At 42.5% G+C, this 25,934-nt stretch overlaps 1 pseudogene; it reads right to left on the bottom strand.

The window, feature by feature from the left end:
* LOC148012448 (uncharacterized) lies at positions 1 to 25,931 on the bottom strand (annotated as a pseudogene).
* Positions 25,932 to 25,934: the final 3 nt, after the last annotated feature.

Raw genomic sequence — 25,934 nt, 5'->3', positions numbered from 1 at the left:
CTAGTGACCCTTTGATTCCTTAAGAGCCTCTTGGTTAGCTTCTTCCACACACTTGTGAAACAAGTTCCACTCATACTGACATCTTCCCCTGACCCCTTCCCATGGAGCCTTTCCATTGATTGATTCTCCCTAGAAATCCAAAGATGGGAGAAGCTTGTGGACTATCCATTGAGTATTCACAACTCCCACTTTCTCATACGCAGGCTTCACACACCTGCCTAAGGCGAAGTGAAGACCCCATCTATGAATCAAATCATTTTGGATCAGATGCCAAACACATTTCCATGCATTTTCAGGAGCCATTATCTCGACAAACCCCCTACATGACTCGGGTAAGTTAGTCATGATTATATGTGTGCATCACGTGGGTTCAAAATAAGGTATTTTTGAAATACCATTTTTATACATTTTTTACATACAAAAAGGTGTAATATAAAGGGGTTATTTATAGATTGAATAGAAAAGGGTTGTATTTTATTCAAGAAAAATTCACAAATAAGCATATTTATAAATAGGCCTTGAACGCACATGATGTACAGAATATACATATAGTAACTTCCTCAAGCTACATGGAGGCTTATTTGGATCGTTGCATCAGCCATAGCTTTCTGTAGTCACTTTATGAATTTATGATTTTTTAAATAAAAAAAGTGCATTGTCATTCTCTAAATCACCTTATAACTTGGCTCTAAAGCAGGTTGAGATATCTCAAGGCCATACTTTTTAACAAGTTCTATATACATTTCAGCATCAAAGTTGTCGACACCAAGGTCTTCATCCCATATAAAAATGTACTCATTCGGGGCCACGACATCAGGATGTAGAAACCATTTTGCAAACCCCCATTTTTATTATTTTCTTGCATACTAAATTGCTTGGGCACTTAAGTCCTCTATCTGAGAAATGTGAACAACATATTATAGAGTAGGACATTTGGCCATCTATCCGCCTTATACACCCATATGCAAGATTTCTCTGGAGAGTTTCAAAGATTGATAGCACATTGATTGGTCATGGTTGGGATTCACTAAGGAAATCTATCTATAACATCACCTTTCTCTTGTACAAAAACTTCATTGTATTGACATCTCGTGGCCACACTGCAGAAACACGTCCTCCAAAAACAACAATAATGAACACCGTATTTGCATTAAATTAATATAAAAAGTTGGTAACAATGTGCCAATTATGTACAATTTTACTAAAAATTTTGGAATAGTAGCATTATTTATAGGTGTTGTCAAGTTTCAAGGATTTCAAAGACCCCTCTCAAAGTATAGGGATATAATATTAAGAGCTATATTTTAGAGTTGATTTTAGAGTGCAAAAGTGGCCTGATGTTGAATGCTGAAATGACTTGGTATTTTTGGTTAATTTTTGTTGTTTCTGAGGCCTGAATGGTTGATTTTTTATGGATTTTGTTGTTTTAGAAGTGTTTGAAAGTATTTTGGATGATTTTGATTATGTTTTGAAAGCTCATGATGATTTTTAGTAGAGATATGAAGCTCTGCAATGTTCTAATAGGTTATGTTGAGATTCTAATAGCTTTTGTTTAGCTTTTGTTTTGTTTTGTTTATCTTCTGTATGAAGCATGGAGTAATGATTGATGAAAATTGAGGTTTTTTGAAAGCTCATTGAATGTTTTTTGATCTTTTGAAATGGTTTTAGTATGAGTTATGTGGTTTTGATGCTTTCTATTGACCTTCTGTAAACCTTCTATTGAGCTTCCGTAGAGACTCTGTTCATGTTCTATTCTGTTCTGTATACCTCTATAAGTGTACTATGGAATGTATGTGAGAGTTTGGGAAAGTTTTCTAGCATTGGAAAGAGGTGAATGCAAGTTCAAAAGAGCTCAAGGAAGCGGAAGAAGTAGCTGTGAAAGACTCAAGAGAAGACTAGAGTGAAGTCATTGTAGTGGCTCAAGTGACCTTTCATATCAAACACACCTTTTGGGAGAGGTATCCACGACCAAAGAAGGATTATTATGAGTGATTATTGAGTGTTGTAGTGAGGATATAATGTACTATTGATTGAGAGAGAGAGAGAGAGAGAGAGAGAGAGAGAGAGAGAGAGAGAGAGAGAGAGAGAGAGAGAGAGAGAGAATCAGAGATAGCCAATTCTATGCAAAACAATGTATCTACAGATGAGAAATTGTGAGAGAAAGCTATGGAAACTTTGAGGATGAATCATATGTGATATCTTTCCATTCAAAGTGTAGCATTCTTTTGTATTTTCTATGTCTATCAAATAATTCTATGAAGAATATGAAGAGAATGATGGATTTTGTTAAAGATTAAAGTCGTGGGAAAATTGTTTCTATGAAGCTGTGTGAAGATTTCTTCTTCCTGGTGTTGTTTTCTTTATTGTGATTATATAAAAGATGTAATAGATGGTTGTTGATATTACAAGATAGATTTTCTTACAGTAGAAACCCTATTTCCTTGGTGTTCCTTTTGGGGCTTCATGTTTTTGGTGTGTAGCTGGGAAAAATTGCCATCAACAAGCATCAAAAGAGGTTGAAAATGAAGAAAATGGCATTGCCAAGAAAAGAAGAATTCAACGGATGTTTGCAAAGTTCCTTCTACCACAGAAGAATTGGAGATTCTTATTGCTAAAGCCACTTTCCACAAGAAGTTCATCCCACAATGACGGAAACATATTGCCATCATGATGCAAGCTCTATGTGGTGGACTATTTCCTCTTTCTGTTGAAGCAACAGAGATGTGCATCTTGGTGGCAAATTGTTTGGGAACAAACTAAAGTGAAAAATAGAGAGAATTACAATCCATGGAGGATTTGGCATTCATTGAGAAGTTTCTAGACATCATCAAGTGGGAGATCGTGAAGAAGCTTCAGGAGTCGTGGTTATTGGAGGTTCACAAAGACAAGAAAGAAAAGAGTTGGCATTTGTTTGTGGATGCTCAACAACAGGACACATGGGACGTATGGTGTACTAACAATGTATCCAATTAGCAACCCACTGAAAGTTGGTGGATAGATTATTCTTCACAACATACACTATTGAAACCATCAGAAGTTGGCATTACTATGATGATGGCACTACAACGATCCTTAGAAGAACAAGTTTTCATACCTTCAAAACAATGGAATATCTTCCCCTCTCTAGTGGACTGAAAGCTGAATTTAGAGATGTAGAAAAGCAGGAAGTAGAAGAAATATTGGCCAGAGAGTCCCACAGAGACTGAAGTCCCCCTCTAATTCTGTTCTATTGAGTATAGACCAACAACTGGTTGGATCCAACCACATGATGAATGATGAAATCAAGAGGCACAAGCGCTAGAATGAGTCTAGAGGTACGTGAGAAGAGAGTAGGAAAAGACAAGGTCGAGAATGAGTTTGCAACAAAATCCTCCTTTGATGCCCTAAAAGCACTATTTACAGAAGTCCCCATGGCGACTCAAGGTCCCCTTTCTAGTCAAATCCATCCTAGAAATATTGATGACATGCCAGAAAATGTAGTCCCATTCCCATTTTTAAGGGAGAGTACAATGAAGATCTTGATCTTCATGTAGCAGAGTTTATGATAGCATGTGTGGGTAACAATGCCAGAACCCTCGAGCATTGGTTAGCAATATTCCCCACCACTTTCAAAGGCGCGGTGTTTCAATGATATGAGAGACAAGCAAGCAACATGAACTTTTGGCACGTGAGATGACCTGAAGTTGGCTTTCCTCACTAAATTCAGGCATGAAGGTTTTCAAGAGCAGATGTGAGAGGATTTCATGAACTTAAGTCAGTCCTCTAGTGAAAGAGTAGAAGCTTGTCTCGCGAATGGAATCTATCCTGAAGAGATGGACCAACCATCATTTGGATGAAGGCATCCAGAAGGGAGTTTTCTTCAGAGGCCTACAACCAAAAGTTTGCAAGTTTGTGGAATTGAGAAGACAAGTCAATCTGCAAGTTGCGATGGAAGGTGCAAGATTGTATGACGAAGTTGAAGCAAGGTAGTCAATGTGCTCAGGAAGAGAAGTCTTAGCTTCTCCAATGCCAGGAATTGTATACCCACCAAATGCAGCCCTAGGGATAGTTCCCTACCCCTACCCCTAGATGCGAACAATGCCGTAGTATAGTGCACCTAACCCACAGTGGCCACAGACAATAGTGACTCAAATGTGGTTCAACCACAACAGCAGTGGCCTTAAACAGTTCCTCCATGTAATGTCTCCTGCCCCCCAGTGATCCCCGTACTATCCCTCCCCCATAAGAACTCCCCCTTTTTAATTTCTTGAAATTTTTTTTGAAATTTTTTTTCCCCTCTCTCTCCCCGCCGACATCACATCGGGGAGAGAGAGAGAGAGAGAGGGAGTGAAGTCTTTGATGGGGGGCATGCAACCCCCCAGGTGGCGGGTGGCGGGTGTCGTCATCCTCCCTCCCCCTATAAAGGGGAGCCTTCCTCCCCCTCCCTCGACTATAGGTGCCCCTTCCATCATCGCCCATCAACATAGTGCCCTCCCCCCCCCCCCCCCCCCGGGCTTCGACAGAAACTCCTTCCCCCCCCTCCGCTGCAGACTGCAATAGCGCCCCTCTTGGGCTCCGACAGAGACCCCCCCTCCCCCCCCCCTCGGTGCAATCATCGTGAAGAGAGAGAAGGAGAGAAGAGAGAAGGAGAGGAAGAAGAGAAGAAGAAGAGGAAGAGGAAGAAGGAGGAGAGGAAGAGGAGAGAGAGAGAAGAACAGAAGAAGAGGAAGAAGAGGGAGAGAGAGAGAAAAGAAGAAGAAGAGAAGGAGAAGAGAGAAGAAGAGGAGGAAGAAGAAGAAGAGGGAGAGAGAGAAGAAGAAGAAGGAGAAGAGGGAGAGAGAGAAGGAGAATAAGGAGAAGAAGAAGAGGGAGAAGAGAAAGAGAAGAAGAAGAAGAGGAAGGGAGAGAAAGAAGGAGAAGAAGAGAAAGGGAGAGAAAGAAGAGAGAAGAGAGGGAGAGGGAGAGAAGAAAGAGAAGGAGAAGAGAGAGAAGGAGAAGAGATTGCATGGGAGTCAAGTGGACAAGTAGAATGGATTCTGCATGGATTGACGCACATGAAATGATATGATTTTCATAAATTTTTACATAAAGTGATAGACTTTCTTATAGAGTGATGCTTAAATTAACCATTAAAAATCACGATTTGCATCTATGATTAAACTAAACACATGAAATGATAGTTTCTATTTGCAGGATGCATTTTCACTGATGCAAGGAAACTTAGGCCGTACAAGTACCTGCACATTAGGCTTAATTACTCATTGACTAAATGTTAAAAGAGTTAAAGATCGCGGATTGTATCAATGCATTAAGAATCCCAAGTGCGAGCAAGATGAGTTTGATCGGAAAATTATGCATAGTACCGCACTAAGAGAGATGGAAGGGATGCATACATCTAAACTGCATCCTAAAGGACTAGATGAAAAGTTTTGCGTTGCCAAGTGTGTTAACTGAACTTGGTTAGAGTGAGATTATATAAAGAACTAGAAGAATAAAAGACCCTTGGTTGGGTTGCAAAAAAGGCTTATCCGTTGCCTTGGTTGACTAGTTAATGCTTTGAGTTAGGGTTAAGATACCATAAGGTAAAACCCAAGGGAAAGAGCAAGTCAAAATAAGTTAACCTACCAAGAACATTTGCTTGCATGATCTTGATTGAGATTATTGGGATCTCGCCAAGTCGTGAACGATCTAGGATTGAATGATGGGAGCATTTAGGAAAACGGAACCACACCTTAGTAGTTGGTCGTACAAACGACCTTTGAGATGATCGTGATTGTACACTTAGGTACATTGTTTGAACTTCTTTGCTCAAGGAACTAATTCAAGGCAAAACACTTAATGCTTCAGGTTGAAATCCTGGAGGGAAGTTATCTCCGATTGTCTGCCTAGCCCTATCCAAGGGGGTTGTTAGCTGCGCCGGGTATATGGACCTAACCCGCCATGAGAGGTCTCTCCGTGGCTACTGCTTGGAGCAGGAGAATGCTTGGGTGCCAGGGGAGGCTCTGGCCATAAATTCCTTACCTTCAAATCCCACACAAGAGGCCGATGTGACTTGAGATGGGATCTCGAGGCCCGTGTACTAGTCTACGGGCGGAACTTGGAGCAACAATCCTGTAGATTGCTGGGATAGCCTTCAAGCATGATACTTGATGTATTCCAGGATAAGGAAGGATTATTTGTGTGGAGGCAGAAAGGGACACTTAATTCTCCTATATGAGCGGGAGATAAACATTAATCTAAAGATAAGTTAAGGAAGTGTTTGATCTTGTTTTATCTTGTCTTTGTGTTTGTGCCCTAAATTACATAAAGGAACCTGTGATTAACGGGTTAATTAAGGAAGCTGCTTTTATGTGTCAAACATAATATGGTAGGTAATTAGATAACTAAAACAACCCCTGAGGGAAGCGTGGTGGATGTGACCGTCGGGTCCATCCTACGGCAGGGTGGTCTCGGTTAGCCGAGAGCTTTCCTCAATGGAATTTATTTGATGCGAATGTTAGTTAGTCAAGGACCTTAGAACTTGTAAGTTGAAACCCTGATTCATACCGTTTTAGGGGACCGGAATGGGACTATGCCCTACGGACAGAGAGGTCGAGCGAGGCCTCCCTCTTATTTCCCATTCTCTTTGAACCAAGTGCGGTATGAGTCTGCTTGGGTCCAGTTGTATCTATGCAATGTGGAGCGGCTGTCGACCAACGCTAGAAGGCTACTAGGAGGACTCGACTACTAGGAATTTGGACTTCAGGTCGATCCTAGTGGAAACGTCCGGATAAGTTCCATTGCGAGGCAAACTCGAGAGACCCTAGTTGGCAAACCCCGTGTCATTCCTTGGGAGTGTTGGACGGCATCTTCTAGATTGATCTCTCAATGGGTTGCTAAGACGTGTCCTGTGATTTGAGGGGCGGGCACGTTACAGTTGGTACCAGAGAAAAACTTCATAATGATACATGATTGATTAATGTTTGGTTCATAGACATATCCTAAACGGAAATAACCTAAGTGGAATGGCTTGATTTTCAAGCACCTTCTGCACCCATGAATGCTGACATACAAGAGAATAAATTTTTTCTCAAGCAAATTAAGCCACCCGAGTTTGATGGCAAGGGAAGGACTGTTCAAGTTGACGCCGAGATCTGGATTGAGTCCATGGAGGACTATTTTGAGGCAGCAGGAATTGCACCTGCTAACCAAGCCATGCTCACCTAACTTAAGCTTGCAGGTGAAGCGAGACTTTGGTGGAAACAGTGGTGCAGAGACCAAGTGATCTCGGAGGGGACAGTCACTTGGGATAAGCTTAAGGAAGCTGTGTGAGGGAGGTATCTGCCACCTGCCTACTGCACACAAAAGATGAATGAATTCTATGACTTGAAGCAGTTAGGATTATCCCTTGAAGCATATTATTCAAAGTTTGTTTCACTCCTAAAGTATGCACCCCCAATGGATATGACACAACAGGTGTCAAAATTGTGTATTGGGTTGAATCCACCCATAAACACTCGATTGGAATCAATGCGCCCAACGGACTTGCAAGACATTATTTCGAGAAACTCCAATCGTCCAAGAACTTAAATTGGGCAATTGCAGCAAAGATGACTATGGAGATCAGGATAAGAGATACCATACGTGCGGGGAGATAGGGCACATCCGTAGGAGATGTCCCTACCGTCAATGCTTCCATTGTAAGGAGCTAGGACACATCCAAGTAGATTACCCTGAACTAAGTCCAAAAGACTTTGAGCCTCCAAGAAAATGAAGCTACATAGGTGCAGTCTATGGATATATAGACGAATCAGATGAAGACGAAGATCTAGAGCCCACTAAACCTTATTAGGAGGACTAAAATTCCTAGAAGCTTAGTCGTCGTGTAACACAATTGAGAATAAATCCTACTCTTGTACCTATGGTTAATTCGAATAATATGAGTGCACTACTTGAAACATTAAGAGTAGTGCAGTGGATGCATGGTGGGTCTTAATCCACATGTCATAAGCCCATTAGTGCTTGTCTTCCCCAGTTTCTCTCAAGATGAGGACATCTCGATTCCTCTAAGGAGGAGAGGATGTAATATCTCCTCCCCCCCTCCTGTGACCCCCGTACTATCCCCCCCCCATAAGAACTCCCCCCTTTTAATTTTTTTAATTTTTTTTGAAAAAAAAATTCCCCTCTCTCTCCTCGCCGACAACACGTCGGGGAGAGAGAGAGAGAGGGAGTGAAGTCTTTGATGGGGGACATGCAGCCCCCCAGGTGGCGGGTGGCGCCGTCCTCCCTCCCCCTAAAAGGGGAGCCTTCCTCCCCCTCCCTCGACTACAGGTGGTCCCCTCCATCATCGCCTGTCAGCATAGTACATCCCCCTGCTCGTGATTACCCCCCCGGGCTTCGACAGAAACTCCTCCCCCCCTCCGCTGCGCGGACTGCAACAGCGCCCCTCCTGGGCTCCGACAGAGACCCCCCCCTTTCCCCTTTTTATGTCCTAATCGGAAATCCCCCCCTATGCGATCACCGTGAAGAGGGAGAAGGAGAGAAGAGAGAAGGAGAGAAAGAAGAGAAGAAGACGAAGAAGAGGAAGAAGGAGGAGAGGAAGAGGAGAGATAGAGAAGAAGAGAAGAAGAGGAAGAAGAGGGAGAGCAAGAAAAGAAGAAGAAGAGAAGGAGAAGAGAGAAGAAGAGGAGGAAGAAAAAGAAGAGGGAGAGAGAAGAAAAAGAAGAAGGAGAAGAAGAGGGAGAGAGAGAAGGAGAAGAAGAGGGAGAAGAGAAGGAGAAGAAGAAGAAGAAGAAGAAGAGGAAGGGAGAGAAAGAAGGAGAAGAAGAGAAAGGGAGAGAAAGAAGAGAGAAGAGAGGGAGAGGGAGAGAAGAAAGAGAAGGAGAAGAGAGAGAAGGAGAAGAGGAGAGAGAGAGAAGAGGGAGAGAAAGAAGAAGGAGAAAGAAGAGGGAGAGAGAAGAGAAGAAGAAGGAGAAGAAGAGGAAGAGAGAGAAGGAGAAGAAGAAGGAGAAGAAGAGGGAGAGAGAGAGGAGAAGAAGAAGAAGAAGAAGGTGAGAAAGAAGAGAACTCGAAGAGAAATCAGAAGGCCAAACACAAAGACTCGTTCACGGCCATCAAGAAATCCCCTCGAAAATTGTGTCCTCTAACCCTCCCGTTATTCTTATTGCTTATTGTTCATGGTTTTATTCCATACTTAAAGTGCATGTTTATGAAAAGTCAAGTGCATGAGTTGCATGAGTTGCATGAAATATTGACTAGCCTAGTACATGAAATATTGTTGCACGAAATATTGCAAATACGGGATGATTGCATGGGAGTCAAGTGGACAAATGGAATGGATTCTGCATGGATTGACGCACATGAAATGATACGGTTTTCATAAATTTTTACATAAAATGATAGACCTTCGCATAGAGCGATGCTTAAATTAACCAACAAAAATCATGATTTGCATCTGTGATTAAACTAAACACATGAAATGATAGTTTCTATTCACAGGATGCATTTGCACTGATGCAAGGAAACTTAGGCCATATAAGTACCTGCACATTAGGGTTAATTGCTCATTGACTAAATGTGAAAAGAGTTAAAGATCGCAGATTGTGTTAATGCATTAAGAATCCCAAGTGCGAGCAAAATAAATCTGATCGAAAAATTCTGCATAGTACCACACTAAGAGAGATCGAAGGGGCGCATACATCTAGACTATGTCTTGAAGGACTAGATGAAAAGTTTTGCGTTGCCAAGTGTGTTAACTGAACTTGGTTAGAGTGAGATGATATAAAGAACTAGAAGAATAAAAGACCCTTGGTTGGGTTGCGAATAAGGCTTGTCCGTTGCCTTGGTTGACAAGTTAATGCTTTGAGTTAGGATTAAGATACCATAAGGTAAAACCCAAGGGAAAGAGCAAGTCAAAATAAGTTAACCTACCAAGAACATTTGCTTGCATGATCTTGTTTGAGATTATTGGGATCTTGCCAAGTCGCAAACGATCCAGGATTGAATGCTGGGAGCATTCAGGAAAAAGGAACCACACCTTAGCAATTGGTCGTACAAATGACCTTTGAGATGATCGTGATTGTACACTTAGGTACATTGTTTGAACTTCTTTGCTCAAGGAACTAATTCAAGGCAAAACACTTAATGCTTTAGGTTAAAAGTGTGGAGGGAGAGGCAAGATCAGTTACCCCCATCTGTCCGCTTGGCCCTATCCAAGGGGTTGTTAGCTGCGCCGGGTATATGGACCTAGCCTGCCGTAAGAGGTATCTCCGTGGGTACTGCTTGGAGCGGGAGAACGCTTGGGTGCCAGGGGATGCTCTGGCCATAAATTCCTTGCCTTCGAATCCTGCACAGGAGGCCAACATGACTCGAGATGGGATCTCAAGGCCCGTGTACTAGTCTACAGGCGGAACTTGGAGCAGCAATCCTGTAGATTGCTGGGATAGCCTTCGGGCATGATACTTGATGTATTCCGGGATACGGAAGGATTATTTCTGTGGAGGCAGAAAGGGACACTTAATTCTCCTGTATGGGCGGGAGACAAACATTAATCTGAAGATAAGTTAAGGAAGTGTTTGATCTTGTTTTATCTTGTCTTCGTGTTTGTGCCCTAAATTACATAAAGGAACTTGTGATTACCGGGTTAATTAAGGAAGCCGCTTTTATGTGTCAAACATAATATGGTAGGTAAGTAGATAACTAAAACAACCCCCGAGGGAAGCGTGGTGGATGTGACTGTCGGGTCCATCCTACAGCAGGGTGGTCTCGGTTAGCCGAGAGCTTTCCTCAATGGAATTTATTTGATGCGAACGTTAGTTAGTCAAGGACCTTAGAACTTGTAAGTTGAAACCTGATTCATACTATTTTAGGGGACCGGAATGGGACTATGCCCTATGGGCAGAGAGGTCGAGCGATGCCTCCCTCTCATTTCCCATTCTCTTTGAACCAAGTGCGGTATGAGTCTGCTTGGGTCCAGTTGTATCTACGCAATGTGGAGCGACTGTCGACCAACACTAGAAGGATACTAAGAGGACTCGACTGCTAGGAATCCGGACTTTAGGTCGATCCTAGTGGAAACGACCGGATAAGTTCCGTTGCGAGGTAGACTCGAGAGACCCTAGTTGGCAAACCCCGTGTCATTCCTTGGGAGTGCCGGGCGGCATCTTCTAGATTGATCTCTTGATGGGCTGCTAAGACATGTCCCACAGTTTGAGGGACGGGCACGTTACACTCCAGTGGCGACTCAACAACAATGGAATCCTACCCAGTGGAATTAAAAACCCCAAGTCTCAACAGGAGCTCTGAATCAAAACTAGAATAGAGGTCCCTCTAGATCAACCCAACCAATGTATGCAATGATAATAGAAGCTTCCCAAAACCCTACTTCAAGTACTCCAGGAGGTGAAAATATGAAGGATTACCTATCCAACTCAGTCACAAGTATCAAGAAAGAGCTTATGAATCTAATTATAGAATAGCTACATACACTGAAGGTAAATACCGCCAATATATCCACTCTTGTAGGGGGTGGGAGAGATGTGATGCATTCTAATACATGGTGTGGAAAGTGCCATCAAGCAGGACATTTAGCCAATGAATGCACCCGAAAACCAACCATTCACGAAGCGTTGAGAGTGATGGTGTTTAGGCTCTGTAACGCTCCTGCTACTTTCCAACGAGTGATGATGGCTGCCTTCCAAAACCATCTACATGATTTCATTGAGGTTTATCTCGATAACTTCTATGTCTGTAGCCTAATCTGTGAGCATTGGGGACACTTAGAGCAATGTTTTGACAGATGTCGAGAGTATGGGATCTCTCTCAACCTTGACAAATGCATCTTTGGCATCTCATTCAAGAGTTCTTCTAGGTCACATTGTCTAGCACAAGGGATAGCAACAGATCATCATGCTAAGATTGAGAAGATTGCTATCTTAACAGCCCAAACCAACCTAAAGTGATTAAGGGGATTTCTTGGCCATGTGGGCTATTACAGAATATTCATTGTACACTTTGTGACAAAGGCAGCCCCTTTGCATAAACTCTTAAGAAAAGATGCCAAGTTTACATGGACCATTGATTGTGATGAGGCATTCAACACCTTGAAGTAGTGTTTGATTGAAGCACCCATCCTACAACCTTTTGATTGGACAATGGAGTTCCATGTGTACATGGATGCATCAGTTTGAAGGCCTAGGTGTAGTCTTATGCCAAAAGGGCCCCTCTAAGTTAGATCAACATATCTACAATGCAAGCTAAAAAGTAACTGACAGTGAGCGAAACTACACAGTGACGGAACTTGAGTGCCTAGCAATGGTGTTTGCCTTGGAGAAATTCCGATACTATCTACTATCGATGCACTTCAAATTCTATGTTGACCATGAAGCCGTGTCGTTCTTGATGAACAAGGCCAACGTGAAGGAAAGAATGATGAGATGGCTCCTTTTGTTTCAAGAGTTTGACTTTGAAGTGGTTACCAAACCTGGTTGCTCTCATGTCCTGGCTGATCATATGTCGTGAATCCCTCAAAGCAATGATGAAGAAGAAAAAGATGATCAAGACCTTCCTAATGCTTCCTTGTTTCTAGTTGAAACAGTTTACCCATGGTACACAGATATAGCCAACCTTCCGAAAACCCAACAGTACCCCCCGAGTATCTCGAACCTTGAGAAGAAGAAGCTTCTCTTGGAATCAACCCTCTACACCTTGTTAGGAGGTGCTCTATACAAGAAAGGCAAGGACAAAGTCTTGCAAAGATGTGGTGCAGGCAAGGAGATTGGCATAGTATTGAAAGCATGCCATGACAAGCCCTGTGGTGGATACTTCACAGGAGGTGACAGCCAGAAAGGCCTTACTTGTAGGATATTGGTGGCCAACCCTCCACAAGGATGCCTATGATTACTGCAAACGGTGTGATGCCTATTAGTGAATGGGAAAGTCTACCAAATCCAATGCCATGCCCCTATAACCTATTCTTCCCCTAAAGCTATTTGAGAAGTGGGGAATTGATTTCGTGGGCCCCATTGATCTACCAACCAGAAGAAAACAAAATAGATACATCTTGGTCTATATAGGCTACGTAACCAAGTGGTGTGAAGCTAAAGCTCTGAAGTGGGGTGATGGTAATAGCATGGCCTTGTTCTTGTATGAGAACATCATCACCTATTTTGGCAGTCCCCTAGAGCTCATCAGACCGAGGTACCCACTTCCTTAACAAGATCATGGAAGAGTTGATAGAACTATACAAGATCCATCATCGTAAGTCCACACCCTATTACCCCAGAGCCAATGGCCAAGTCGAAGCTACCAATTGCATCTTGTGCTTGATTCTGACAAGACCGATAGCCGCACATCATCTGATTGGGATGATCAACTTAGAGAGGCCCTCTAGGCATACAGAACCTTCCATAAGGCGGCTACAGGACAAACCCCTTTCCAACTGGTGCATGGAACAGAAGCCGTCTTTCCTGTTGAATGTTCATGGCCATCAAAGAACGCTTGGGAGATAACAAGTCCCTGCAACACCGTCTCTTGGAGTGTCTCGATGAGACTCACAGGATGGCCCTACAGTGCATGGAAGCTACGCAAGCTTATAGAAAGGCCTATCATGACCGCTTCATTAAGTAGGAGTTCAAGGAAGGTGACTTAGGCCTCACTTATGATTATCGATTTGGCAAGTTTCTAGGCAAGCTTCAACAACGTTAAATGGGCCCTTATAAGGTGCTTGCTGTCAATCATAATGGCCAGACAGTCAATGCTTCGGATGACCCCTTCCTTATTAATGGCTATTGCCTCAAGAAGTATTACCCTTCCCTAGGGATCCTGTCAATCACTGTCAATAGCTTCCTCATTCCTTGTACGATGGTCAATACGGCTTTACCTAATGCTCTTGATAGCCCTCTTGCCGATCCTGATGATGTGGCTTCATTTTGTTAGCCCCTTACAGCCATCTTCTCCCCTTCTTTGGCTTCCTTTCTGTCTAATGTAGTAGAGGTGGCAGGGATGGTTCTGATACATGGCATTCCTGCCATTCTACTCTTTGAAAAACATTTTTAAAAAAAACAAGAGAAAAAACAAATAAAATAAAAATATATGGATCATGGGAGAAATGGACTTCGGTCCCTGTCATGCCGACCTATTCTTTAAGAAAAGGTGGAAACACCCTCGGGAGTGGGAAAAAAGGAAAGAAAAGAAAAGAAAAAAGAGAAAAACAAACATAAATATTAAACTATTATGGGAGAAAAGAAAGCAATTCCTTGTCATAATAGGCCTTATTCTAAGAAAAAGGCGGCACACAGCCTTAGATGAGAAGCTAGCTATAGAAAAGGTGGTAACACCCTGCAGTCCAGGATCATCAAATCTCTTGCCGAACTCTTGCAGAAGAAGTTTTCGAGCCACCTCCCTTAGTGCACCAAATCATATAACCTCATCAATGCTTTTGATTCCTACAACAAACTAAGTTTCCAATATGCAATCTAAGCACCGAACTTGTTGGCTACTTCTCTAGGTATTCCTCTTCATCAACCAATCCACATTGACACCATCAACCAGACGAAGCTCGTGCTCATCGAAAAACCTAGAGCATTGTGAGCTTTCATCCTAACTGGATGGGGATGTGAGTATAGGTTGCCCCATGTATTTATCCATAGAGCGTGAGATAGAGGATGGGGTGAGTGACCAATCCTTGCCATTTATATCCAACAGAGAGGTGACACGTGTGACTGGAGAGTTGCACATACGGGATGGGCCTCTCAATACACGAAGCACAAAATTGTTTCTGTGCATGGCACTATAAGGCTCCTTGACCTTCCTTCTCGCATCGAATGCCACCACATGGTGGGATGCACAGTTGCACCATCAATTGCACACAAGGCATACACCCTCTGCACAAGTGACAGTGAGGATTACATCAATGGGTTTCAGGAATGGGCCACCCTCTTGTATCTATCAACAGAACATGAGATAGAGGGGGGGTTGAGCGTGAATGATGTTTCCTCAAACAACTATTAAGATACGGATTAAGGGATGTTACGAAACTTGGTGTCATGTATGTTCTCATTTCCCTATGCATATATAGGATGCGTCTCTACCACCACCCCAGGAAACATCACCCTATCTGGTACACTGCACTACAAGGATCCCTGACCTTCCTGTTTTCCCGTTTTGCACCTATGCCAAATAGGTTTGGGTGCACTAATGCACCATCAATTGGGCACACTGGCACACTCCCTCTGAACCATCTCCCTTCTCGATTTCTAAATTGGATGTAAGGTTGGGTTTCCATCATTATTCAAATTGTGTAATGTCTGTTGTGGGGCAAGCGACTGTTCTTTCATTCCATTTGAGTGACCATGAGCTGAGTGCAATATCCTTCACCATCGACGATTTCCCATGATTTTCTCAGCAACTCTGCCTCCTTGGATGCTTGTATGTGTTCCCTGCCATGCTGAACATGTACTAAGAAGGCACTTGGGGACCTCCTACAGCAGCTGACGGCAACATAGCCCGTGACATCGATATTTAACTTCAAATTTCAACAACAACATGGACCAAGTTTTTCTAACCCTACACCTTTTATTTTTTAGTGACGATCATGTTTTAAGTGTGGGATGTCTAATGTGTGGTCTTAGGTCCTTGACATTCAATTCACCCTTTCGGGTAAGGTCTTAAGTGTGGGGACGCATCCCTACACGTCTATGTTGCATATCCTTATGCATCTACCCTGATTTTCTCATGTATGTATGCCATGTCTTATTGTACTTTGATGGGGTCCCTTCCCCACCCACTCGTTCTTCTTTGCCCCCTTCCTACGACCATTCCTTTTCCAATTTCTGTTATTCTTTGTTTTACCGTTTTTCCAACATATCCTTTCTTCACCGAACTGCTCATCCAACCTTATAGCCATGTTTGTCCCTTTGTCCTGGCTACTTTTCCTTTTTACAACTCCTTATTCCAAGCCACGGATCTTGAGTTATTAATTTTTGAAGAATTTTCTATTCATTTTATGTGTTTCCTTGTGAATGTACATTTTTCGCATCGAAACAACCATTTGATGCGCTAGCCATGCCGTACACCTTCCCATGGACATTTTTCCTTTTTATTGCCTATCATTCCAATGGATGGTTTGTCCGTTATTAATTTTTATGTAAATTCTTTTTTTTCCCATGTGAACGCCTCCTAACACCCTCTGAACTGCATTTTGACCAGACGAACTTGTACCATTCTTGTCCCCTGCCATTTTTCATTTTCTTTGCCCTCCGTTTTGATGCATGAATTTCTTAGTATTAATTTACGACTTTGTTTTTATTTGTGTTTTTGTCATTTTTTCCATGTGAACGCGCCCTCGTCTTCCCAGAACCACGTTTGACCTTTTCCATCCTATTTGCCCTATTTTTACAGACCTTTTTTGTGTTCACTTCATCACGATTCGACCATTGGATCGTTTCCTATTAAATTTTTTTTCCCGTTTCTAATATGTTTTTTTGGTTTTGTTTTTCCACGTGACTGGGTTATATCCCTATCGAAATGGCATTCTGAGGTGATAGACATGTCCCCGACATGTCATTCCAAATATTTTTCCTTTTTTTTGCACTTCGTTCCGATGGACGAATTTTTCGCAATTACTTTTTGTCTAATTTTGCATCATGTCATCGCGCAGGTTTGCGCGCGAACACCCTCGTTTCCGTCTTTCGACGTGCGTGTCGTGTTTGAGCTGTCGTCCACCACACATTCGCTCCCCATTCCCAACACTGCAAATTTTTTTACCCCCCACCCGTGCCCACGCGCGGAATGGGGGGTTCTTTTTCCTCTCTTCTTCTTTTTATTTTTTATTTTAAAAAAAATTAAAATTATGTTTTTAAAACGATCCCATTTCCCCCCTCTAATTGTCCTCCTGTGTCCCCTCACCCCCTCTCCTTCTCCCCTCTTCTCTCTTCTCTCTTCTCTCTCTCTTTCTTTCTCTCTCCCTGATGCCTCCCTCTCTCTCTCCCCTCTCTCCCTGCTCCTCCATTCTTCTCCTCCTTCCTCTTCTCTCTCCCTCTCTTTCCCCTCTCCTCCTCCTCCTCCTCCCACCCTCCAGGCCTTATCGTCGTTGCCCCAGGCTGGCTGCCCTGCCATCGTCACAACGCCCCAGGATTGTTGTCCACTGCCCTAGATGTTGCTACCCCGCCTAGGATTGCTACCGCCGCCCCATAAGCCGTATTACCCACCCCATTACTTCCCCCGCCCCGCTGCATTCCCTCCCACCCCCTCAACACCCCCTTTCCCCCCACTACCCCCCATTCTCACCCTAGCGCCATTCTCCCCTCCCACACCCACCGAATTACCCCCCCATTTAACCCCCTTCCCTACAAAAACCCCTTGTACCCATCCTAAGCCCCCCTTCCCCTACCCACTCACTCAACCGCCAACCCCCCCATTAACCCCCCTTCCCACTTAAATCCCCACACGACGCAACAACAAACCAAAACCCTCCCCCCCCCCCCCCCCCCCCCCCTTGCAGGCTCATGTTTTCCCCTACCGTCCCATACATGCCTTGGGCCACATTTTTGACCCCCGATCATGCCTCGGTGTCTGCCTTTTGGTGCATGTTCACGTGTTGGATCGTGTATTGGCATGCTAGAATGTTCTCTGTGTTGGTAGCTGTTGTTCAGGCATTGTGCATACGTGGTTAGAAAATTCTTATTTTTTATGAAAATTCTAATTTTTACAAAAACTCTTATTTTTTATGAAAAAAATATTTTTCCACTTTAAAAATGGTTAGAAAATTTTGGAAATTTTTGAAAAGTTGATTGGACCTCTCTTTTTAGCTTTCGACCTATATTTTGATGAATGAATAAAATTTAAAGAAAAAAACCATTAAAAATAAAAAAACAAAAATAACAATATATTAATCACATAGTCATCTTATAATCGATTTAAACCTCAACCCAACTCCACATACGTACACACACATCTTGCAAAATCTAATTAAATTAAGAGAACAAAAACACATGAATACAGTTATTTCAAAATTAAAAAAAAAAACAAAATAATTTTTAAAAAAAACAACAACAAAACCCACAAACCTAACACATAATTACCTAAATGCCTAACCCTCTTGAGTCCCTGTTTGATTTTATATTTGGATGTGGTGTTTTGTAAATGTCAGGAGGCCGACTATTCTTTGGCCGCCTTATTGGTTGTGTACATGGATTTCTCCTGTCTTTGGGATACTTTACAAGTGGGATTTTGCATGATAAACCTTGCGAGTATCCACACACCGCCAGGTTCTTTCTTCTCCTCTTTCCTTCCTTCACATGCACATTAACACAAAAGTAATTGTAAATAAAAATCACCCGACCGTTGCACCCACTAATTTAACACAATGCACATTCCTAAATTTGTAATTAAAATGAACCCGACTGTTAATTGTAAAAGGAATCCCCGCCGTTGCACGCACACTTTGGCAATAACCCACCTAATTTCTAAAATTCATCCATAATGCACGCACACACGCGCTATTCAGACACAATTAATATTTATAATTAAAAATGAACCCCCCAAAGTCATGCATGCATGTGCTTTGCGCCAAAGATCATGTAATTTTTAAAAATGAATTGCATTAGTAGAGACTCTCAGTCCAATCAAGTCAAAATGAGCGGGAATGGGCTATGCAAACGACTCACCCTACATTAATGGATAAATTTAATTATAAATCGAGCTTAATTGATCATCTAAAAAATGAATTCGATAGCGATCACCTGCTCACTTCACCACATCTTAGGTATACACCAACGTTTACGGGGATTGGGATTTCCTAATCAAAGATGTTGGTCGTATTTGTCTGAGTTTATTTTCATGGTCGGAGTGTGTGATTTTCTTTTGAGTCTAGTCAGTGTCTAGGATATGGTGTGCTTGAGTTTTTTTTCTTTTGGAGTGCTTGATTACGGGGTTTCAAGGTGCTTGACTATTTGCATCGCATGAAGTTTTCGATCGCATGAGTGCGTAGGCCATGTCGAATTTTTTACATAGGATGTGGACTGCTTGGGGAGGTTTGGTCCGGTCCTGTTTGTTCTTCTATTTATGTGTCCTGATATTTTTCTTAGTGGTGGTTTGTTTGGGTTTTACAAGAATTTTCCTATTTTTCTTAGTTGTGTGTGTGGATATCCTGTGTAGTCTGAATGGCATCTTCTTCTACTCCTGCAATTATGATCCAGTATATGCCATTGCCGATGCATGACTATTTCCTTCTTTTGAAGGCAGTTTTTGTTCGCCGTGCTGGTCTCCGTTCATTTGTAGCGCTTAAGTTTCCGCCAATGGATAACAAGCTCGGTTACTCCTTATTGGCATCATACAAAAAATAGTCTGGTTTGGTCTATGACCCGTTACTTCTTCCTATCTGGTGAGAAGGATCGAAGCTTGCTTGGAAGTGAGCTATGGCAAAGAGCAAGAGCAAGAAGTGAGAGAGACACAAATGGGAACTCCAACAGTCACAATGTATGATACCAAATGTTCTGAGCCTTCAACTACAAAACCAATGGGTTGCTGTACATCAACTTCCTCCTGAAGTTCCCCATCTAAAAATGCAATCTTGATATCTAGTTGATGTAATGTCCAACCATAATGTGTAGCCAAAGCAATCATAGACCTAATGGTCGTCATACGGGAAGTAGGAGCAAATGTCTCCTCATAATCAATGCCTTTTTTCTGTGCGTAGCCTTTAGCTACCAGCCGTGCCTTGTATTTATCAATGGATCCATCTGCTTTTCTTTTCAATTTGTAGACCCATTTCGTTCCAATGGCTTTCTTCCCAAATGGCAAGGACACCAAATCTCAAGTTTGATTCTTAGTAATAGAATCTAATTCAGCTTGCATAGCCGCCAATTCAAACTATCACTAATAGAATAAATAATAAAGTGCCAATGATGGGCGCCTGCCATCTGCAATGTGCAGTGGCGAGTACTGTCAGTGTAGTAATACATGGGTGGCTAGGCATAGGCATCTTTACCCCCAACAACCTCCCACTTAAAGGTGAATCTTCCCTAGTGAGGAGTGAAAAGAAAATGAAAAGATAGTACAATGTACACATGTACAACAGGATGAGGAAAAACATAATCTCATCCAACGCCCATGAGGAAGGCAAAGGGCTCAGTAGTGAGGCTTTTCGTGAGCAGATCTACAAGATTTTTGTAAGTGGAGATCTTGAGAAGGTCAACAGACTTGTCCTCCACGACCCCACGTATGAAGTGATACCTCACCTCAATGTGTTTCGTCTTCGCATGGAAGACCAAATTCTTGGCTAGCTGAATAGCACTCATAGAATCCGAATGCAGCATAGGTATAGTATTAATCCCAAGGTCATGAACCAAAGAGCCCAACCATATGGCCTCCTTGCAAGCCTCAGTGGCCGCAACATACTCGGCCTCAGTGGTAGAAATCCATACACTTCTGAACCCTGGACATCCAAGAAACAACACCTCCAGCATAGGTGAAGACATAGCCGGAAGTGGACTTCCTACTATCTACATGTCTTGCATAATCGGATTCTGTGTAGCCCACAACTCTTGTATCCTAGTTGCCATAGCAAATACACATATCTTCTATGCCCTTCAGGTGTCTCATGATACCCTTTACGGCATCCCAATGCTTCTTGCCAGGTGTATCCATATAGCACGCCACAACACTAACTGCAAAGGCAATATCTTGACGAGTGGCTATCATGGCATATATCAAACTGCCCACAACTGATGCATAAGGGATCTTGGCCATCTCGACCCTCTGCTCATCTGTCTACGGACAATCGGCATGTGAAACCTTCACATAAGAAGGTAATGGACAGCCAATAGGCTTTACGTCTTGAATGTGGAAATGCTCATGGCCTTTATGAATGTACTCCTTTTGGGAGAGGTAGAGTAGTCCCTGATGCATATCGCGCCTAATGCGCATACCAAGAATGTGAGAGGCTTGTCCCAAATCCTTCATCTCAGAGCTCTTCTTTAGTTGAGAGCATACAGTTCATCATGAGCTTTCCCTGCTATCAGTATATCATCCACATAAAGTACCAAAATAAGCAAGGAGCCATAACGGGCTTTCTTCGTGTAAAGGCACGAATCCATAGCACTCTTGTTGTAGCCCTGTGACTGCGTAAAGGCATCAAACTTATGATACCAATCCCTAGGTGCTTGCTTCAAGCCATAAAGACTTTTCTTCAAATTGCACACTAGGTGCTCTCCGTCAGGTTCTGCAAAGCCCTTAAACTGCTCCATGTATATCTCATCATGAAAATCCCCATGTAAGAATGTAGTCTTGACATCCATCTGATACATGTCCAATTCAAGTTGCGTGACTAAGGCCAAAACCAAGTGTGGTCATCTTGACCACAGGAGAAAAGACTTCATCAAAGTCAACTCCATGCTCTTGCTTAAAACCCTTAGCGACAAGTCTTGCCTTATAAGCCGGCTTGGGGTTTCTAGGGGTACTTTTCAGCTTGTACACCCATTTGCATGGCAAAGTCTTCTTGCCTTGAGGCAATGCAACCAAATTCCAAGTCATATTCTTGTGCAAGGAGTCTATCTTAGACGGCATAGCCCTCTCCCAGGAGTGAATATCACCCCTATGCATAGCCTCATCATAGGTGAGAGGCTCTCCTGCATCTGTAACCAAGACATAATACATCGAGGGCTCAAATCTATTAGGTGGATGTCTATCTCTAGTAGACCATCTCACGATAGGCTCTACGAGCGGTCCAACATCCTGGCCATGTGTACCAATTGATGCTGTGCAGACTGTCCAACTAGCTGTGTAGGAGCACGTGGCTCCTCCCGAAATATAACCATGCGTATCTCTATCACCTTCTTAGGCTGCCTATGCATCTTGTCTTCATGGAAGACTACATCATGGATGTGGATGACTTTTCATGCTTGCAGATCCCAGAGGTGCTAATCCATCTCACCTGCATCCCCATAGCCAAGGAAAATGCATTTGACACTCTTAGGATCCAACTTAGTACGCTTGTCTTTGGGCACATGGCTGAATGCCTCACATCCAAAGACATGTAGATGCGCATAAGATGGAGGTTTCCCAATCCATACCTCCTATAAAACCTAAAAATCCAAACCACTAGAAGGTGATCTATTTATGACATGCACAACTGTACTGACTACCTCAGCCCAAAAGGTCTATGGTAAGCATGCATGGCTAACCATACTATGTACATGCTCTTGGATGGTTCTATTCATCCGCTCAAACAAACCATTCTAGGATGGGGTATAGGGGGCGGTCAATTGATGCACTTAATACCCCTTTTGTCACATAGTTGCTCAAAATCACGTGACACATATTCTCCCCCATTTTCAATCCTAAGGTATTTCAGTCTGGTTCTCGACCAATGCAAGCCATATCTGAAACACAGCCAAGACTTCTGACTTAAGCTTAATGGGGTAAGTCCAAACTTTACACAAAAAATCGTCAATGAACGTCACAAAATACTTTGCACCACCCGTAGATTGACAAGGCATGGGCCCACAGACATCCAAATGTACCAATGCAAGGGGCTCACTCATGTGTGTCCTACCAGACTTCTTATGCATATTCCTAGTCTGTCTGCCATAAAGACAATGCTCGCATGGATCAAAACATGTGTAGTCAAGGGGCGGTAAGTACTACAAAATAGAAAGCATTTTCATTCCCTTCAAGGACATATGGCTCAAATGGGCATGCCAAAGAGATACATGTGGGATAGAAACCATTGACAAAACATGGTCAACAGAGGACCCATCAACTACTAGAGGATAGAGGCTGCTAGCTTTGGCACCTCTAGCAAGCGCAAATCTGCCGCGGGTGATCTTCCATGCAGAATCCCCAAATGAAACATGAAACCCAGCATCATCAAGCTGCCCTGCAGCAAACATAAGACTCCATGTAAGTGCAGGTACATGACATACATCCTGTAACAGAAAACTACTGCCAGTACAGAACTACATCCGTACATCCCCAATGCCAACAATAGCAAGTGACCTATCATCACCTAAGCGAACTGAACCAGAGACAGTGCGGTAGAAGTGGAACCACTCACGGCATGGTGTAACATGAAATAAAGCACTAGAATCCAAAAGCCAGCACTTCACATACATAGAGTGAACATCGGTCAACGACGTAGCATCATAAGAACTAGCTACAAGTATGTACTCCCCATCGGAGTCATCAGTCTGCATGACATTTATCTCCTCGATTTTCACACTAGATTTCGCAGGCATAATGCTGCGATTAGAGGACTTTTCATGTACTTTGTCTTTCCCCTTCTCTTTGCACTTCTCATTGTGCAACCCATGACACTATGGGTGTATATGACCCTTCTTGCTGCAATCATGATATGCCACATTAGCATTTCTCCCATGAGACTTGATGCGCGACTTATCACGTGGCTTAGACCTAGACTTTTGTGAGTCTCTGCCACGGCCATTCCCACAGTCATTCTTGTCATTACCATCTCTGTCTCTAACAGTCAAATCATGCGACACATGAGAGGCATCCAAGTTCTTACGATTGATCTCTTCCTGTAGAAGAGCATTCTCTACATCATGCAAGTTCAAAATAGTAGCAAGAGCACATAAGGCAGTGCGGAATAAATCCCATGAATCACTTAGAGTCCCAAGCAAAAACAATGGAGTAACCTCATCATTAAATGTAATACCTTGCAAAGTCAAGTTCTTGAGAATAGTATGGAACTGGCTCAAATAAGCAAACATTGTCATGTTCTCCTTCATGCACAGGTCCATAAGCTGCTTCAGTCAATACATCTGACTTGTTGGACTTTTCTTGTCATAGAGGTTCTTAATTTTATCCCAAAGCTACCAAGCACTCTATGTTTCCTCAACCACATTATAATGCACCATGTAACCATCTTCTTTGCTTAGGATATAGGTTAGGCTATGAGAAAATACTTTAGCACTCAGTGATCACTTTTGACTTTGAAATGGTTTCCATAAATGTAGTCATGCCACTTCTTAATGCCATAAAGTATGGCTAACATCTCTTGCTCATAGATGTGGATTTCTCTTTCTTTGTCATCCAAATTTCTACTCTTATAGGAAATAACACCATGTTTTTGGCATAGAATATCCCCAATACCACATGACCAATAGCATCAGCATAGATGATGAATTATCTAGAAAAATCTGGGCATGCTAAAATAGATGCTAAAATAGGGGGGATTTTTAGCTCGTTTAAGCTCTTTGTGGTTGTACCATTCCACAAGAAAGCATCTTTCTTTAATCTATCAATGAGAGGAGATGCTACATAGATATAAATCTTGATAAATCTCTAATAAAAGGAGGATAGTCTTAGAAATCCTCTTTTTTGTGGTATGGGCCAATCTTTAATGCATTGTACCTTGTTTGGATCCACCTTGGTCCCTTTCTCACCCAAAATATGACCCCTCACTAGCCATAAAAGTATACTTGCTTTCCTTTGCAAAAAGTTTGTGTTGTCTCAATGTAAAAAGGACTGCATCGACATGTCGCAAATGATCCTCTCTGTTCTTGATGTATATGGGAATATCATCAAAGAATACCAAGATAAATCTATACAATAATGGCTATAGAACCTTGTTCATAAGAACTTGGAAAATAGTAAGTGCATTGGAAAGCCCAAAAGGCATTACTGTAAAGTGGTAGAGACCCCTTTCTATTCTAAAAGTCATCTTATACTCATTATCCTCCTTCATCTTAATTTGGTGGTAGCTCTGACCTCAAGTCAATCTTGGTAAACACCTTTTCATCCTTGAGTTCATCCAACAAATTATCAATGCAGAAAATTGGGTACCTATCCTTAGTGCTCTTGGTGAGGTCCCTATAATTAATGCACATCATGTTGGATCCATCTTTCTTCTTACAAGTAGTATGAGAGAAGCAAAGGGTGATAGACTAGGCTAAATAAACCCCATTTCTAGCAAGACTTTAACTTGTTTCTCCACTTCTTCTCTTTTTTACTTTGACAACCTAAAAAGGGATTTGTTGATAGGTTCAGTATCAAGTCTCAAATTAATAGGATAGTCCACTTCTCTCTTAGATAATAATGATGTAGGAGGTTGAAATGTGTCTTTGAACTCTTCCAAAAGTTTATAAAGACATGGATCACACTCTTTAGGTACTAAAGATAGCTTATTTTCATCAATATTTGAGAGAAAAGGTGTAAAAATGCAAGGCATTGCATTGATCTCTCTCTTTACCTTCTTTTTACTGATTACTTCTACTTATTTTCTGTAAGAGAGGGGGATTTAATAATGGGAAAATACTAGCTACACTGGCTGGTATATAAGGTGTTAGGGACTTGATTTTTCACCATCAGATTATAATACAAGTCTCCTTTCATCTTCATCTCCTTCTTCAAGCTCTCATGGCTTCTTCCTCTCTCTTTCTATCTTTCTCTCTCTTTTTCTAGTCTTTCTCTCTCCTCATCACTCTCTTTCTCTCTCTTCCTGTAGTCTTTCTCTCTCTTCTACACCCTCTCTCTCCTCTTCTTCTCTCTCTCCTGTCCTCTTCATGACAAGTGGTATCAGAGCTCTAGTTCTGATCCATTTAGTTATCTTACATACTCAGTTACCATCCTTTTCAGTTTTAAAATCCAAGAAGCTTCAAGTACACAGGGACATGCACTAAAATGGAGGAGCACTGAAAGGCCAGAGATCAAGGACTAGGAGGACAGTAGTCATGAGCATTAATGGAGTCCTTGGACCAAGTTTGGAGGCTAGAAGACTAGCTTTGGCAGCTCGTGGGTCGAGAAGAATGGCTCCAAGTTGCAGCCTCTTACAATTGCCGCCTGATAGCTTTGGCTTCTAGAAGCTTCAGTTCTGAATTTGGAACAAGTGGGGCAGCAACATAACCACTACGAAAATCTTCCTTGACATATGTAGGAGCATAATCACGGGCATACAATGTTGCCATAGGCAGTGCTGGAGCTACAACTCGGGGAGGTGGAGCTCGAACCCGACACATTAC

Source organism: Lygodium microphyllum, chromosome 27 (assembly GCF_053477565.2).
Source record: "Lygodium microphyllum isolate KBCC chromosome 27, Lygodium_microphyllum_v1.1.10, whole genome shotgun sequence".
NCBI lineage: Eukaryota > Viridiplantae > Streptophyta > Polypodiopsida > Schizaeales > Lygodiaceae > Lygodium > Lygodium microphyllum.
This window is presented reverse-complemented; position numbering and strand designations above follow the sequence as displayed.